Source organism: Oncorhynchus keta, unplaced genomic scaffold (genome assembly GCF_023373465.1).
Source record: "Oncorhynchus keta strain PuntledgeMale-10-30-2019 unplaced genomic scaffold, Oket_V2 Un_contig_6499_pilon_pilon, whole genome shotgun sequence".
NCBI classification, from domain to species: Eukaryota; Metazoa; Chordata; class Actinopteri; order Salmoniformes; family Salmonidae; genus Oncorhynchus; species Oncorhynchus keta.
The window spans coordinates 20,026-35,000 of record NW_026288898.1 but is presented as its reverse complement, the minus strand read 5'-3'; the positions used below and the strand labels follow the sequence as shown (position 1 = coordinate 35,000).

The 14,975-nt window shown below is 49.7% G+C and overlaps 1 pseudogene; it reads left to right on the top strand.

Annotated features, from left to right (window-relative positions):
• LOC118379813 (homeobox protein cut-like 1) overlaps positions 1 to 14,975 on the top strand; it is a 67,770-nt pseudogene that overhangs the window by 46,717 nt on the left and 6,078 nt on the right.

The window sequence follows — 14,975 nt, the reverse complement described above, 5'->3', positions numbered from 1 at the left end:
AGTTTACCAGTCAGGTTCAATAGTATTGACTAACAGGGGGACAAGACTACAGTTTACCAGTCAGGATCAATAGTATTGACTAACAGGGGGACAAGACTACAGTTTACCAGTCAGGATCAATAGTATTGACTAACAGGAGGACAAGACTACAGTTTACCAGTCAGGATCAATAGTATTGACTAACAGGAGGACAAGACTACAGTTTACCAGTCAGGATCAATAGTATTGACTAACAGGAGGACAAGACTACAGTTTACCAGTCAGGTTCAATAGTATTGACTAACAGGAGGACAAGACTACAGTTTGCCAGTCAGGATCAATAGTATTGACTAACAGGAGGACAAGACTACAGTTTACCAGTCAGGTTCAATAGTATTGACTAACAGGGGACAAGACTACAGTTTACCAGTCAGGATCAATAGTATTGACTAACAGGGGACAAGACTACAGTTTACCAGTCAGGATCAATAGTATTGACTAACAGGAGGACAAGACTACAGTTTGCCAGTCAGGTTCAATAGTATTGACTAACAGGAGGACAAGACTACAGTTTACCAGTCAGGTTCAATAGTATTGACTAACAGGAGGACAAGACTACAGTTTACCAGTCAGGATCAATAGTATTGACTAACAGGGGACAAGACTACAGTTTGCCAGTCAGATTCAATAGTATTGACTAACAGGGGGACAAGACTACAGTTTACCAGTCAGGATCAATAGTATTGACTAACAGGGGGACAAGACTACAGTTTACCAGTCAGGATCAATAGTATTGACTAACAGGAGGACAAGACTACAGTTTACCAGTCAGGATCAATAGTATTGACTAACAGGGGGACAAGACTACAGTTTACCAGTCAGGTTCAATAGTATTGACTAACAGGAGGACAAGACTACAGTTTACCAGTCAGGTTCAATAGTATTGACTAACAGGAGGACAAGACTACAGTTTACCAGTCAGGATCAATAGTATTGACTAACAGGAGGACAAGACTACAGTTTACCAGTCAGGATCAATAGTATTGACTAACAGGAGGACAAGACTACAGTTTACCAGTCAGGTTCAATAGTATTGACTAACAGGAGGACAAGACTACAGTTTGCCAGTCAGGATCAATAGTATTGACTAACAGGAGGACAAGACTACAGTTTACCAGTCAGGTTCAATAGTATTGACTAACAGGGGACAAGACTACAGTTTACCAGTCAGGATCAATAGTATTGACTAACAGGGGACAAGACTACAGTTTACCAGTCAGGATCAATAGTATTGACTAACAGGAGGACAAGACTACAGTTTACCAGTCAGGATCAATAGTATTGACTAACAGGAGGACAAGACTACAGTTTACCAGTCAGGATCAATAGTATTGACTAACAGGAGGACAAGACTACAGTTTACCAGTCAGGTTCAATAGTATTGACTAACAGGAGGACAAGACTACAGTTTGCCAGTCAGGATCAATAGTATTGACTAACAGGAGGACAAGACTACAGTTTACCAGTCAGGTTCAATAGTATTGACTAACAGGGGGACAAGACTACAGTTTACCAGTCAGGATCAATAGTATTGACTAACAGGGGGACAAGACTACAGTTTACCAGTCAGGATCAATAGTATTGACTAACAGGAGGACAAGACTACAGTTTGCCAGTCAGGTTCAATAGTATTGACTAACAGGAGGACAAGACTACAGTTTACCAGTCAGGTTCAATAGTATTGACTAACAGGAGGACAAGACTACAGTTTACCAGTCAGGATCAATAGTATTGACTAACAGGGGGACAAGACTACAGTTTGCCAGTCAGATTCAATAGTATTGACTAACAGGGGGACAAGACTACAGTTTACCAGTCAGGATCAATAGTATTGACTAACAGGGGGACAAGACTACAGTTTACCAGTCAGGATCAATAGTATTGACTAACAGGAGGACAAGACTACAGTTTACCAGTCAGGATCAATAGTATTGACTAACAGGGGGACAAGACTACAGTTTACCAGTCAGGTTCAATAGTATTGACTAACAGGAGGACAAGACTACAGTTTACCAGTCAGGTTCAATAGTATTGACTAACAGGAGGACAAGACTACAGTTTACCAGTCAGGTTCAATAGTATTGACTAACAGGAGGACAAGACTACAGTTTACCAGTCAGGATCAATAGTATTGACTAACAGGAGGACAAGACTACAGTTTACCAGTCAGGTTCAATAGTATTGACTAACAGGAGGACAAGACTACAGTTTACCAGTCAGGTTCAATAGTATTGACTAACAGGAGGACAAGACTACAGTTTACCAGTCAGGTTCAATAGTATTGACTAACAGGGGGACAAGACTACAGTTTACCAGTCAGGTTCAATAGTATTGACTAACAGGGGGACAAGACTACAGTTTACCAGTCAGGATCAATAGTATTGACTAACAGGAGGACAAGACTACAGTTTACCAGTCAGGATCAATAGTATTGACTAACAGGAGGACAAGACTACAGTTTACCAGTCAGGATCAATAGTATTGACTAACAGGAGGACAAGACTACAGTTTACCAGTCAGGTTCAATAGTATTGACTAACAGGGGACAAGACTACAGTTTGCCAGTCAGGTTCAATAGTATTGACTAACAGGGGGACAAGACTACAGTTTACCAGTCAGGTTCAATAGTATTGACAAACAGGAGGACAAGACTACAGTTTACCAGTCAGGTTCAATAGTATTGACTAACAGGAGGACAAGACTACAGTTTACCAGTCAGGTTCAATAGTATTGACAAACAGGAGGACAAGACTACAGTTTACCACGGTTGCAGTCAATCAGACTCGTACAGTTCAGTAACTGTGTGTGTTAGTTTTGTGGAACGTGCTTTATTGACAGAGATATTAAAGCAGGAAGTTGGTGTGAAGTTGAAAGCATGGTGTTGTTGTTGTTTTGACAGAGAGCCCAGGCCAGGCCTTTAGTCAGGCGCTACAGGACCTGCCCAAGCAGAGTGTCAGCTCTGACCAAGCCTCCCGGACAGGTCTGACTTTACAAACACACTCTCTTCTGTTTCTGTCCACGTGGAGTTGGTGGTGTTGGGTGAAGAGTGCCTGTGTTGTGCATGTACCCTTCCCCCAACACACACACACACACACACACACACACACACACACACACACACACACACACACACACACACACACACACACACACACACACACACACACACACACACACACACACGACTCATACTGGCCTGGCAGTGTAAAAGCAGAGTAGTTTGAGGATGTATGAACAGAAGCCGCTCTGCCCTCTGTTCCACAGTGGGAGTTTATGAGTTTAGCTGTCTGTCTATCTGTCTGGGGGGGGTCTGTCTGTCTGGGGGTCTGTCTGTCTGCCTGACTGTAGTAACTCTCTCTCTCTGTCTCTCTCTCTCTCTCTCTCTCTCTCTCTCTCTCTCTCTCTCTCTCTCTCTCTCTGTCTCTCTCTCTCTCTCTCTCTCTCTCTCTCTCTCTCTCTCTCTCTCTCTCTCTCTCTCTCTCTCTCTCTCTCTCTCTCTGTCTCTGTCTCTCTCTCTCTCTCTCTCTCTCTCTCTCTCTCTGTCTCTCTCTCTCTCTCTCTCTCTCTCTCTCTCTCTGTCTCTCTCTGTCTCTCTCTCTCTCTCTCTCTCTCTCTCTCTCTCTCTCTCTATCCTGGAGCAGGCTCTCTCTCTGACTCTGTCTCTCTCTCTCTCTCTTCCAGGTCTAATCTCCTCTCTCTGTGGTCTCTCAAGTCTCCTGGAGCTCTCTCTCTCTCTCTCTCTCTCCAGTGCAGAACTCTCTCTCTCTCTGTCTGTCTCTCAGTCTGTCTCCTCTCTCTGGAATAGGATGACAGTCTCTTCCTGCTCTCTCTTGACAAAGTTCCTGCTGTGGTGGAATCTCTCTCTTTCTCTCCTCTCTCTCTCTCTCTCTCTCCACTTTTCCAGGTAACATCACCACACGTATCCGTACTCCAGAGTGTGGTTCAGACGAGGCCATCAAGTCTATCCTGGAGCAGGCCAAGAGAGAGCTGCAGGTGCAGAAAATTGGTGAGTGTCCCCTGCTGTCTGCACTGTGGTGTAATAGGATGACAGTTGTTCCTGCTGTGGTGGAATAGGATGACAGTTGTTCCTGCTGTGGTGGAATACGATGACAGTTGTTCCTGCTGTGGTGGAATTGGGTGACAGTTGTTCCTGCTGTGGTGGAATCGGGTGACAGTTGTTCCTGCTGTGGTGGAATTGGGTGACAGTTGTTCCTGCTGTGGTGGAATAGGATGACAGTTGTTCCTGCTGTGGTTGTAATAGGATGACAGTTGTTCCTGCTGTGGTGGAATTGGGTGACAGTTGTTCCTGCTGTGGTGGAATGTGGGTGACAGTTGTTCCCATGTGGTGGAATAGGGCGACAGTTGTTCCTGCTGTGGTTGTAATAGGATGATAGTTGTTCAATTGGGTGACAGTTGTTCCTGCTGTGGTGGAATAGGATGACAGTTGTTCCTGCTGTGGTGGAATGACAGTTGTTCCTGCTGTGGTGGAATTGGGTGACAGTTGTTCCTGCTGTGGTGGAATCGGGTGACAGTTGTTCCTGCTGTGGTGGAATCGGGTGACAGTTGTTCCTGCTGTGGTGGAATTGGGTGACAGTTGTTCCTGTGAATCAGTTGTTCCTGCTGTGGTGGAATAGGGTGACAGTTGTTCCTGCTGTTCCTGGTGGTTGTAATAGGATGATAGTTGTTCCCATGTGGTGGACAGTTGGGTGACAGTTGTTCCTGTTGTGGTGGAATAGGATGACAGTTGTTCCTGCTGTGGTGGAATAGGATGACAGTTGTTCCCTGTGGTGGTATGTGGTTGTTCCTGCTGTGGTGGAATAGGATGACAGTTGTTCCTGCTGTGGTGGAATTGGGTGACAGTTGTTCCTGCTGTGGTGGAATACCATGTGGTGGAATATGACAGTTGTTCCTGCTGTGGTGGAATCGGTGACAGTTGTTCCTGCTGTGGTGGAATCACAGTTGTTCCCATGTGGTGGAATAGGGCGACAGTTGTTCCTGCTGTGGTTGTAATAGGATGATAGTTGTTCCCATGTGGTGGAATTGGGTGACAGTTGTTCCTGTTGTGGTGGAATTGTTCCTGGTGACAGTTGTTCCTGCTGTGGTGGAATAGGATGACAGTTGTTCCTGCTGTGGTTGTAATAGGATGACAGTTGTTCCTGCTGTGGTGGAATTGGGTGACAGTGTTCCTGCTGTGGTGGAATACGATGACAGTTGTTCCTGCTGTGGTGGAATTGTTCCCATGTGGTGGGGTGACAGTTGTTCCTGCTGTGGTGGAATGGGTGAAGTTGTTCCTGCTGTGGTGGAGGGGAATGACAGTTGTTCCTGCTGTGGTGGAATAGGATGACAGTTGTTCGGGTGACAGTTGTTCCTGCTGTGGTGGAATTGTTCCTGCTGGGTGGAATAGACAGTTGTTCCTGCTGTGGTGGAATTGGGTGATGTGGTTGTTCCTGCTGTGGTGGAATAGGGTGACAGTTGTTCCTGCTGTGGTTGTAATAGGATGATAGTTGTTCCCATGTGGTGGAATTGGGTGACAGTTGTTCCTGTTGTGGTGGAATAGGATGACAGTTGTTCCTGCTGTGGTTGAATAGGATGACAGTTGTTCCTGCTGTGGTGGAATAGGGTGACAGTTGTTCCTGCTGTGGTGGAATAGGATGACAGTTGTTCCTGCTGTGGTGGAATAGGGTGACAGTTGTTCCTGCTGTGGTGGAATAGGGTGACAGTTGTTCCTGCTGTGGTGGAATAGGGTGACAGTTGTTCCTGCTGTGGTGGAATACAGTTGTTCCCTGAATAGGGTGACAGTTGTTCCCATGACAGTTGTTCCTGCTGTGGTGGAATAGGGTGACAGTTGTTCCTGCTGTGGTGGAATAGGGTGACAGTTGTTCCCATGTGGTGGAATAGGGTGACAGTTGTTCCTGCTGTGGTGGAATTGACAGTGACAGTGTTCCCTGTGTGGTGGAATAGGGTGACAGTTGTTCCCACTGTGGTGGAATAGGGTGACAGTTGTTCCCATGTGGTGGAATAGGGTGACAGTTGTTCCCATGTGGTGGAATAGGGCGACAGTTGTTCCCATGTGGTGGAATAGGATGACAGTTGTTCCTGCTGTGGTGGAATAGGGTGACAGTTGTTCCCATGTGGTGGAATAGGGTGACAGTTGTTCCCATGTGGTGGAATAGGGTGACAGTTGTTCCCACTGTGGTGGAATAGGGTGACAGTTGTTCCCATGTGGTGGAATAGGGTGACAGTTGTTCCCATGTGGTGGAATAGGGCGACAGTTGTTCCCATGTGGTGGAATAGGATGACAGTTGTTCCTGCTGTGGTGGAATAGGGTGACAGTTGTTCCTGCTGTGGTGGAATACGATGACAGTTGTTCCTGCTGTGGTGGAATAAGATGACAGTTGTCCCTAGATGATCCATTATATAGAGAGGTCGAGTCACATTCTGTTTTGTCTTATTCAAAGACAATACATTAAAGGTCCCAAGATGTTATTAACTTCCTCAGAATTGGCTGTTATCTTTCTGTGTGTTTGGGGCGATATACAGTCTCTGATATCCGTTATCTCCTTTTTCTCTCCAGCAGACTGCTACCATGGTCCTTCTCCTGGTGGGGGACTGAGAGGAGGAGGCGGTGGTTCAGACGAGGCCATCCGCTCCATCCTAGAACAAGCTCGACGAGAGATGGAGGCCCAACAAGCTGCTGTGGAACCCATCCTCAAAGCCTCCTCTTCCTCTTTCTCCTCTCCCTCCCAGAGGGATCTACTGGTCTCCCATCTGGCTGCCTCCTTCCCTACCCCTCGGACTCTCTCCATGAAGAAACCCCCCGCCGCCCTCCCAGTCTCCTCCTCCTCGCCGTTTACAGTCCTGGACTTCAGCTCTAGTGTGAAGAGGGAGGACAGAGGAGCGTCCGTGCAGGACGGCATGGCTGCTGGCGTGCCGGTGTTGGGTCGGAGCTCTGAGGGGTCTGCCCGGCCTGCAGGGTGGTGGTGGAGCAACATGAACCCAGACCCCCGCGGAGATAAAGGGGGAGAGGAGAACCACACCCAGGAGGACTCTAAAGAGGTGAGTAACACCCTCAGCGGCCGGGGGAAGTGGTCTCACAGCCGTTAGATCACAACCTGTCTCTGAAGGTATCGATCGGGTTTGGGTCCCCAATACAAGTCAGAATATACGTAACCTTAATTAAACCTTTAGTTTAATGTATTATATTATTATTATATTATTATTATTATAATGTGTGTGTACGCTTGTGGTCTCTCTGTATCTGTTTAGCCATTCCATAACATGAATGAGTGACTGATGTTTTGTGTGTGTGTCTGTGTCTCTGTCTGTGTGTGTCTGTGTGTGTGTGTTCGTGTGTGTGTGTGTGTGTGTCTCTGTCTGTGTGTGTCTGTGTGTGTGTGTGTGTCTGTGGCTCTGTCTGTCTGTCTGTGTGTGTGTGTGTGTGTGTGTGTGTGTGTGTGTGTGTGTGTGTGTGTGTGTGTGTGTGTGTGTGTGTGTGTGTGTGTGTGTGTGTGTGTGTGTGTGTGTGTGTGTGTGTGTGTGTGTGTGTGTGTGTGTTAGGCTCTAGGAAGTATGTGTGACGCAACGTCTCGTCGTAAACCCTGGAGCAAGATGACTTCCAGAGGCCTGCGTATGCAGCTGTGGTTGAACTGTGACCTGGGTCAGAACACACACATCGAGCCTGCTCACAACCAAGGTAATGGACTGTGTGTGTACCGTGTATTGACATCAACAAAAAAACACAATTAAGACCCACCTCAATTTACAGTCGACTGCTGAGCTGTAAATGATCACAGTTAACCTGTCGACTCATAACAGCCCTGGGGGGTCAGCCGGTCACCCCTCCCTCCTGCATAGCGTGTCTCTCTCCAAGTTTACTTAGTTTCACCCTCCTTGACTGCTCCATTCCAGCCTTCTGCAAAACAGAACAGAGACAGAGGGGATTGTGGGGAAGGGACAGAGGGGATTGTGGGGAAGGGACAGAGGGGATTGTGGGGAAGGGACAGAGGGGATTATGGGGAAGGGACAGAGGGGAGTATGGGGAAGGGACAGAGGGGATTATGGGGAAGGGACAGAGGGGAGTATGGGGAAGGGACAGAGGGGATTATGGGGGAAGGGACAGAGGGGATTATGGGGAAGGGACAGAGGGGATTATGGGGAAGTGACAGATGGGATTATGGGGAAGGGACAGAGGGGATTATGGGGAAGGGACAGAGGGGATTATGAGGAAGGGACAGAGGGGATTATGGTGAAGGGACAGAGGGGATTATGAGGAAGGGACAGAGGGGATTATGAGGAAGGGACAGAGGGGATTATGAGGAAGGGACAGAGGGGATTATGAGGAAGGGACAGAGGGGATTATGAGGAAGGGACAGAGGGGATTATGGGGAAGGGACAGAGGGGAGTATGGGGAAGGGACAGAGGGGAGTATGGGGAAGGGACAGAGGGGATTATGAGGAAGGGACAGAGGGGATTATGAGGAAGGGACAGAGGGGATTATGGGGAAGGGACAGAGGGGATTATGAGGAAGGGACAGAGGGGATTATGAGGAAGGGACAGAGGGGATTATGAGGAAGGGACAGAGGGATTATGGGGAAGGGACAGAGGGGAGTATGGGGAAGGGACAGAGGGGATTATGGGGAAGGGACAGAGGGGATTATGGGGAAGGGACAGAGGGGATTATGGGGAAGTGACAGATGGGATTATGGGGAAGGGACAGAGGGGATTATGGGGAAGGGACAGAGGGGATTATGAGGAAGGGACAGAGGGGATTATGGTGAAGGGACAGAGGGGATTATGGGGAAGGGACAGAGGGGATTATGGGGAAGGGACAGAGGGGATTATGGGGAAGGGACAGAGGGGATTATGGGGAAGGGACAGAGGGGATTATGGGGAAGGGACAGAGGGGATTATGGGGAAGGGACAGAGGGGAGTATGGGGAAGGGACAGAGGGGATTATGGGGAAGGGACAGAGGGGATTATGGGGAAGGGACAGAGGGGATTATGGGGAAGTGACAGATGGGATTATGGGGAAGGGACAGAGGGGATTATGGGGAAGGGACAGAGGGGATTATGAGGAAGGGACAGAGGGGATTATGGTGAAGGGACAGAGGGGATTATGGGGAAGGGACAGAGGGGATTATGGGGAAGGGACAGAGGGGATTATGGGGAAGGGACAGAGGGGATTATGGGGAAGGGACAGAGGGGATTATGGGGAAGGGACAGAGGGGATTATGGGGAAGGGACAGAGGGGATTATGGGGAAGGGACAGAGGGGATTATGGGGAAGGGACAGAGGGGATTATGGGGAAGGGACAGAGGGGATTATGAGGAAGGGACAGAGGGGATTATGGTGAAGGGACAGAGGGGATTATGGGGAAGGGACAGAGGGGATTATGGGGAAGGGACAGAGGGGATTATGGGGAAGGGACAGAGGGGATTATGGGGAAGGGACAGAGGGGATTATGGGGAAGGGACAGAGGGGATTATGGGGAAGGGACAGAGGGGATTATGGGGAAGGGACAGAGGGATTATGAGGAAGGGACAGAGGGATTATGGTGAAGGGACAGAGGGGATTATGGGGAAGGGACAGAGGGGATTATGGGGAAGGGACAGAGGGATTATGGGGAAGGGACAGAGGGGATTATGGGGAAGGGACAGAGGGGATTATGGGGAAGGGACAGAGGGGGATTGAGGGGAAGGGACAGAGGGGATTATGGGGAAGGGACAGAGGGGATTATGGGGAAGGGACAGAGGGGATTATGGGGAAGGGACAGAGGGGATTATGAGGAAGGGACAGAGGGGATTATGGTGAAGGGACAGAGGGGATTATGGTGAAGGGACAGAGGGGATTATGGTGAAGGGACAGAGGGGATTATGGGGAAGGGACAGAGGGGATTATGGGGAAGGGACAGAGGGGATTATGGGGAAGGGACAGAGGGGATTGTGGGGAAGGGACAGAGGGGATTGTGGGGAAGGGACAGAGGGGATTATGGGGAAGGGACAGAGGGGATTATGGGGAAGGGACAGAGGGGATTATGGGGAAGGGACAGAGGGGATTATGGGGAAGGGACAGAGGGGATTATGGGGAAGGGACAGAGGGGATTGTGGGGAAGGGACAGAGGGGATTATGGGGAAGGGACAGAGGGGATTATGGGGAAGGGACAGAGGGGATTATGAGGAAGGGACAGAGGGGATTATGGGGAAGGGACAGAGGGGATTATGGGGAAGGGACAGAGGGGATTGAGGGGAAGGGACAGAGGGGATTATGGGGAAGGGACAGAGGGGATTATGGGGAGGGACAGAGGGGATTGAGGGGAAGGGACAGAGGGATTATGGGGAAGGGACAGAGGGGATTATGGGGAAGGGACAGAGGGGATTATGGGGAAGGGACAGAGGGGATTATGAGGAAGGGACAGAGGGGATTATGGTGAAGGGACAGAGGGGATTATGGGGAAGGGACAGAGGGGATTATGGGGAAGGGACAGAGGGGATTATGGGAGGGGGAGAGATGCCAAATACCCTAGATTATCCAGGAGATTCATCCGTATTGTTATAACCTACTGTTATAACCTATTGTTATAACCTACAGAGTTGTCTCTCTCAGACCTGCCAAACAGTGAGCGTGTTGATGAGCTAGAGGTTCTTCTTCTGACACGGCTCGTTGACTGCAGTGTGATCCCTTTCAATATATACATTTAAACATTATTTTAAAACAATTTAAATACAGTATATGGAAATGTTGTGGGACTATAGTAGATGAAGAATCAATATTTTTTTAGATGGAGTATTTATCGGGTCATTATGTTAGTATATTATGTATGTTTGTAATGGTGTGTTTTAAATGTGAAAGTGTGTTTTTATATTACAAATTGTATTTGAATGTTTAAGGACTCTTGGAAGATGAGTCCAAATGGAGACTAAAAGAGATCCTAATAAAATCTAGTAATCCTTTGATGATTCAAAGGACTGGCACTACACCTCATTCCACTATTCAGCTCAGCATCAAACCGTTGAAAAGTACTAGGTCGTTTGGGTCTCCAGAACCAGAATAAAGAACCACTTAAGTCCGTCTAACCTACTGTACTGTTTGCTCCTGCCTACACTGTGTTTCCATTCTCCTCCAGCAGAGGGCACTCCCAGCCAGACCTCAGCCAGCTGCAGCCCTGCCCCAGAGTCCCCACTGAGCTCTGCTGAGGAGTCATCCTACGGTTTAGGGGGGGACCGGGACCCTCTTGCCTCCCAGGCCCCATCTCTGGATCCCCCATATGGGGAGCCCTCAGGGGGGGAGTCCCAGCCTGGCACGCCCCTCCTCGGCCCCATCACAGGCCTCAGCATCCAGGAGACGATAGCCATGTCTCCTGAGCTGGACACATACGTCCTCACCAAGAAGGTCAAGGAGGTGCTGACTGATAACAACCTTGGTGAGACTCAGACTTAGTATTGTTCTTTCAGTCTCTTATCTGTCTTCTCCTTCCTCTTCTCGTCCTTATTCTTTCTCTCTTTACCTATTTTCCTTCTTTGTCTTTTTTCTATTTTCCTTCTTTGTCTTTTTTCTATTTTCCTTCTTTGTCGTTCACTCTTAAGCCCGCCACCCCCAGTTTAAACCCGTCGCCCCTAGTTTAAGCCCGTCGCCCCTAGTTTTAGCCCGTCGCCCCTAGTTTTAGCCCGTCGCCCCTAGTTTTAGCCCGTCGCCCCTAGTTTAAGCCCGTCGCCCCCAGTTTAAGCCCGTCGCCCCTAGTTTAAGCCCGTCGCCCCCAGTTTAAGCCCGTCGCCCCCAGTTTAAGCCCGTCGCCCCTAGTTTAAGCCCGTCGCCCCTAGTTTAAGCCCGTCGCCCCCTAGTTTAAGCCCGTCACCCCCAGTTTAAGCCCGTCGCCCCCAGTTTAAGCCCGTCGCCCCCAGTTTAAGCCCGTCGCCCCCAGTTTAAGCCCGTCGCCCCCTAGTTTAAGCCCGTCACCCCAGTTTAAGCCCTTTGCCCTGAGTTTAAGGCCGTCGCCCCCAGTTTAAGCCCGTCCTCCCCCTAGTTTAAGCCCGTCGCCCCCTAGTTTAAGCCCGTCACCCCCAGTTTAAGCCCTTTGCCCTGAGTTTAAGGCCGTCGCCCCCAGTTTAAGCCCGTCGCCCCCAGTTTAAGCCCGTCCTCCCCCTAGTTTAAGCCCGTCGCCCCCAGTTTAAGCCCGTCGTCCCCAGTTTAAGCTCGTCGTCGCCCCTAGTTTAAGCCCGTCGCCCCTAGTTTAAGCCCGTCGCCCCCACTAGTTTAAGCCCGTCTCCCCCAGATTAAGCCCGTCGCCCCCAGATTAAGCCCGTCGCCCCCAGATTAAGCCCGTCGCCCCCAGATTAAGCCTGTCGCCCCCAGTTTAAGCCCGTCGCCCCTAGTTTAAACCCGTCGCCCCTAGTTTAAGCCCGTCGCCCCTAGTTTAAGCACGTCGCCCCTAGTTTAAGCCCATCGCCCCCAGTTTAAGCCCGTCGCCCCCCCTAGTTTCAGCCCGTCGCCCCCAGTTTAAACCCGTCCTCCCCCTAGTTTAAGCCCATCGCCCCCAGTTTAAGCCCGTCGCCCCTAGTTTAAACCCGTCGCCCCTAGTTTAAACCCGTCGCCCCTAGTTTAAGCCCGTCGCCCCTAGTTTAACCCCGTCGCCCCCTAGTTTAAGCCCGTCGCCCCCAGTTTAAGCCCGTCGCCCCTAGTTTAAGCCCGTCGCCCCCCCTAGTTTAAGCCCGTCTCCCCCAGATTAAGCCCGTCGCCCCCAGATTAAGCCCGTCGCCCCCAGATTAAGCCCGTCGCCCCCAGTTTAAGCCCGCCGCCCCCAGTTTAAACCCATCTCCCCTAGTTTAAGCCCGTCGCCCCTAGTTTAAGCCCGTCGCCCCAAGTTTCACCCTATCATATTTTTTCCTTTCGATTATTAGATAATGTAAAGATTCATCAAGTTTCTCCAAATACAAGCTTGGATAGTCCGTTCAGACCTCCAGCCTGACCCCCTGTCTCTCTACTCTCTCTCCCCTCAGGGCAGCGTCTGTTTGGGGAGAGTATCCTGGGTCTGACCCAGGGCTCGGTGTCTGATCTGCTGGCTCGGCCTAAGCCCTGGCAAAAGCTCAGTCTGAAGGGACGTGAGCCATTCGTCCGCATGCAGTTCTGGCTGCAGGACCCACAGAAAGTGGAGAAACTGATGGACATGAAACGCCTGGAGAAGAAAGGTAATGATCACTCTCTCTTTGCATTCTGTGTCTCTCACACACAGACCAAACACACCTCGGTGATGTCAGGACCCATTTATTGACAATTACACGCTTTATTGGATGGGACATCAGGTGGCCCTCCAGGGGCCCACTGACAGTTATCATCTTCATCATCATCAATAATCATCATCATCGGTGATTACTATAATGTCTCCTCCCCCTGCTTCCTGCTTCCTCTCCTTACTGCACTGATCCATTAATCTACTTCTTCCTGGTTCCAATCACCTGCTGCTTCCTGGTTCCATTCACTTGCTGCTTCCTGGTTCCATTCACCTGCTGCTTCCTGGTTCCAGTCACCCCCTGCTTCCTGGTTCCAGTCACCCCCTGCTTCCTGGTTCCATTCACCCGCTGCTTCCTGGTTCCATTTATCCACTGCTTCCTGGTTCCATTCACCCGTTGCTTCCTGATTCCATTCACCTGCTGCTTCCTGGTTCCAGTCACCCCCTGCTTCCTGGTTCCAGTCACCCCCTGCTTCCTGGTTCCATTCACCCGCTGCTTCCTGATTCCATTCACCTGCTGCTTCCTGGTTCCATTCACCCGCTGCTTCCTGGTTCCATTTATCCACTGCTTCCTGGTTCCATTCACCCGCTGCTTCCTGGTTCCATTTATCCACTGCTTCCTGGTTCCATTCACCCGCTGCTTCCTGATTCCATTCACCTGCTGCTTCCTGGTTCCATTCACCCGCTGCTTCCTGATTCCATTCACCTGCTGCTTCCTGGTTCCAGTCACCCCCTGCTTCCTGGTTCCATTCACCTGCTGCTTCCTGGTTCCATTCACCTGCTGCTTCCTTGTTGCATTCACCTGCTGCTTCCTGGTTCCATTCACCTGCTGCTTCCTGGTTCCATTCACCTGCTGCTTCCTTGTTCCATTTATCCCCTGCTTCCTGGTTACATTTATCCCCTGCTTCCTGGTTCCAGTCACTCCCTACTTCCTGGTTCCAGTCACTCGCTGCTTCCTGGTTCCATTCATCTACTGCTTCCTGGTTCCATTCATCTACTGCTTCCTGGTTCCATTCTCCTGCCGCTTCCTGGTTCCATTCACCCGCTGCTTCCTGGTTCCAGTCACCTGCTGCTTCCTGGTTCCATTCATCTACTGCTTCCTGGTTCCAGTCACCTGCTGCTTCCTGGTTTAATTTATCCCTTGCTTCCTGATTTCATTAAGCCCCTACTTCCTGGTTTCATTCATCCTCTGATTCCTGGTTTCCCTATCGTTTCTCCTTCCCTTGACGTTGCATCCATGAAGTGAACACATAGCAGTTCTACTTCCATAATAACTAAGGGTGTTGACTAAACTTCTCTGCTATCTTCCACTTATCAGGGTAGCATAAACATCAGGGTAAGATTGACATCAGGGTAGGATAGACATCAGGGTAAGATAGACATCAGGGTAGGATAGACATCAGGGTAAGATTGACATCAGGGTAGGATAGACATCATCACACGGTTCCTGTCCCAGCCATAGACATCAGGGTAGGATAGACATCAGGGCAGGATAGGCATCAGGGTAAAGATTGACATCAGGGTAGGATAGACATCAGGATAAGATAGACATCAACACACGGTTCCTGTCCCAGCCATAGACATCAGGGTAGGATGACATCAGGATAAGATTGATATCAGGGCAGGATAGACATCAGGGTAGGATAGACATCAGGGTAGGATAGACATCATCCCACGGTTCCTGTCCCAGCCATAGACATCAGGGTAGGATAGA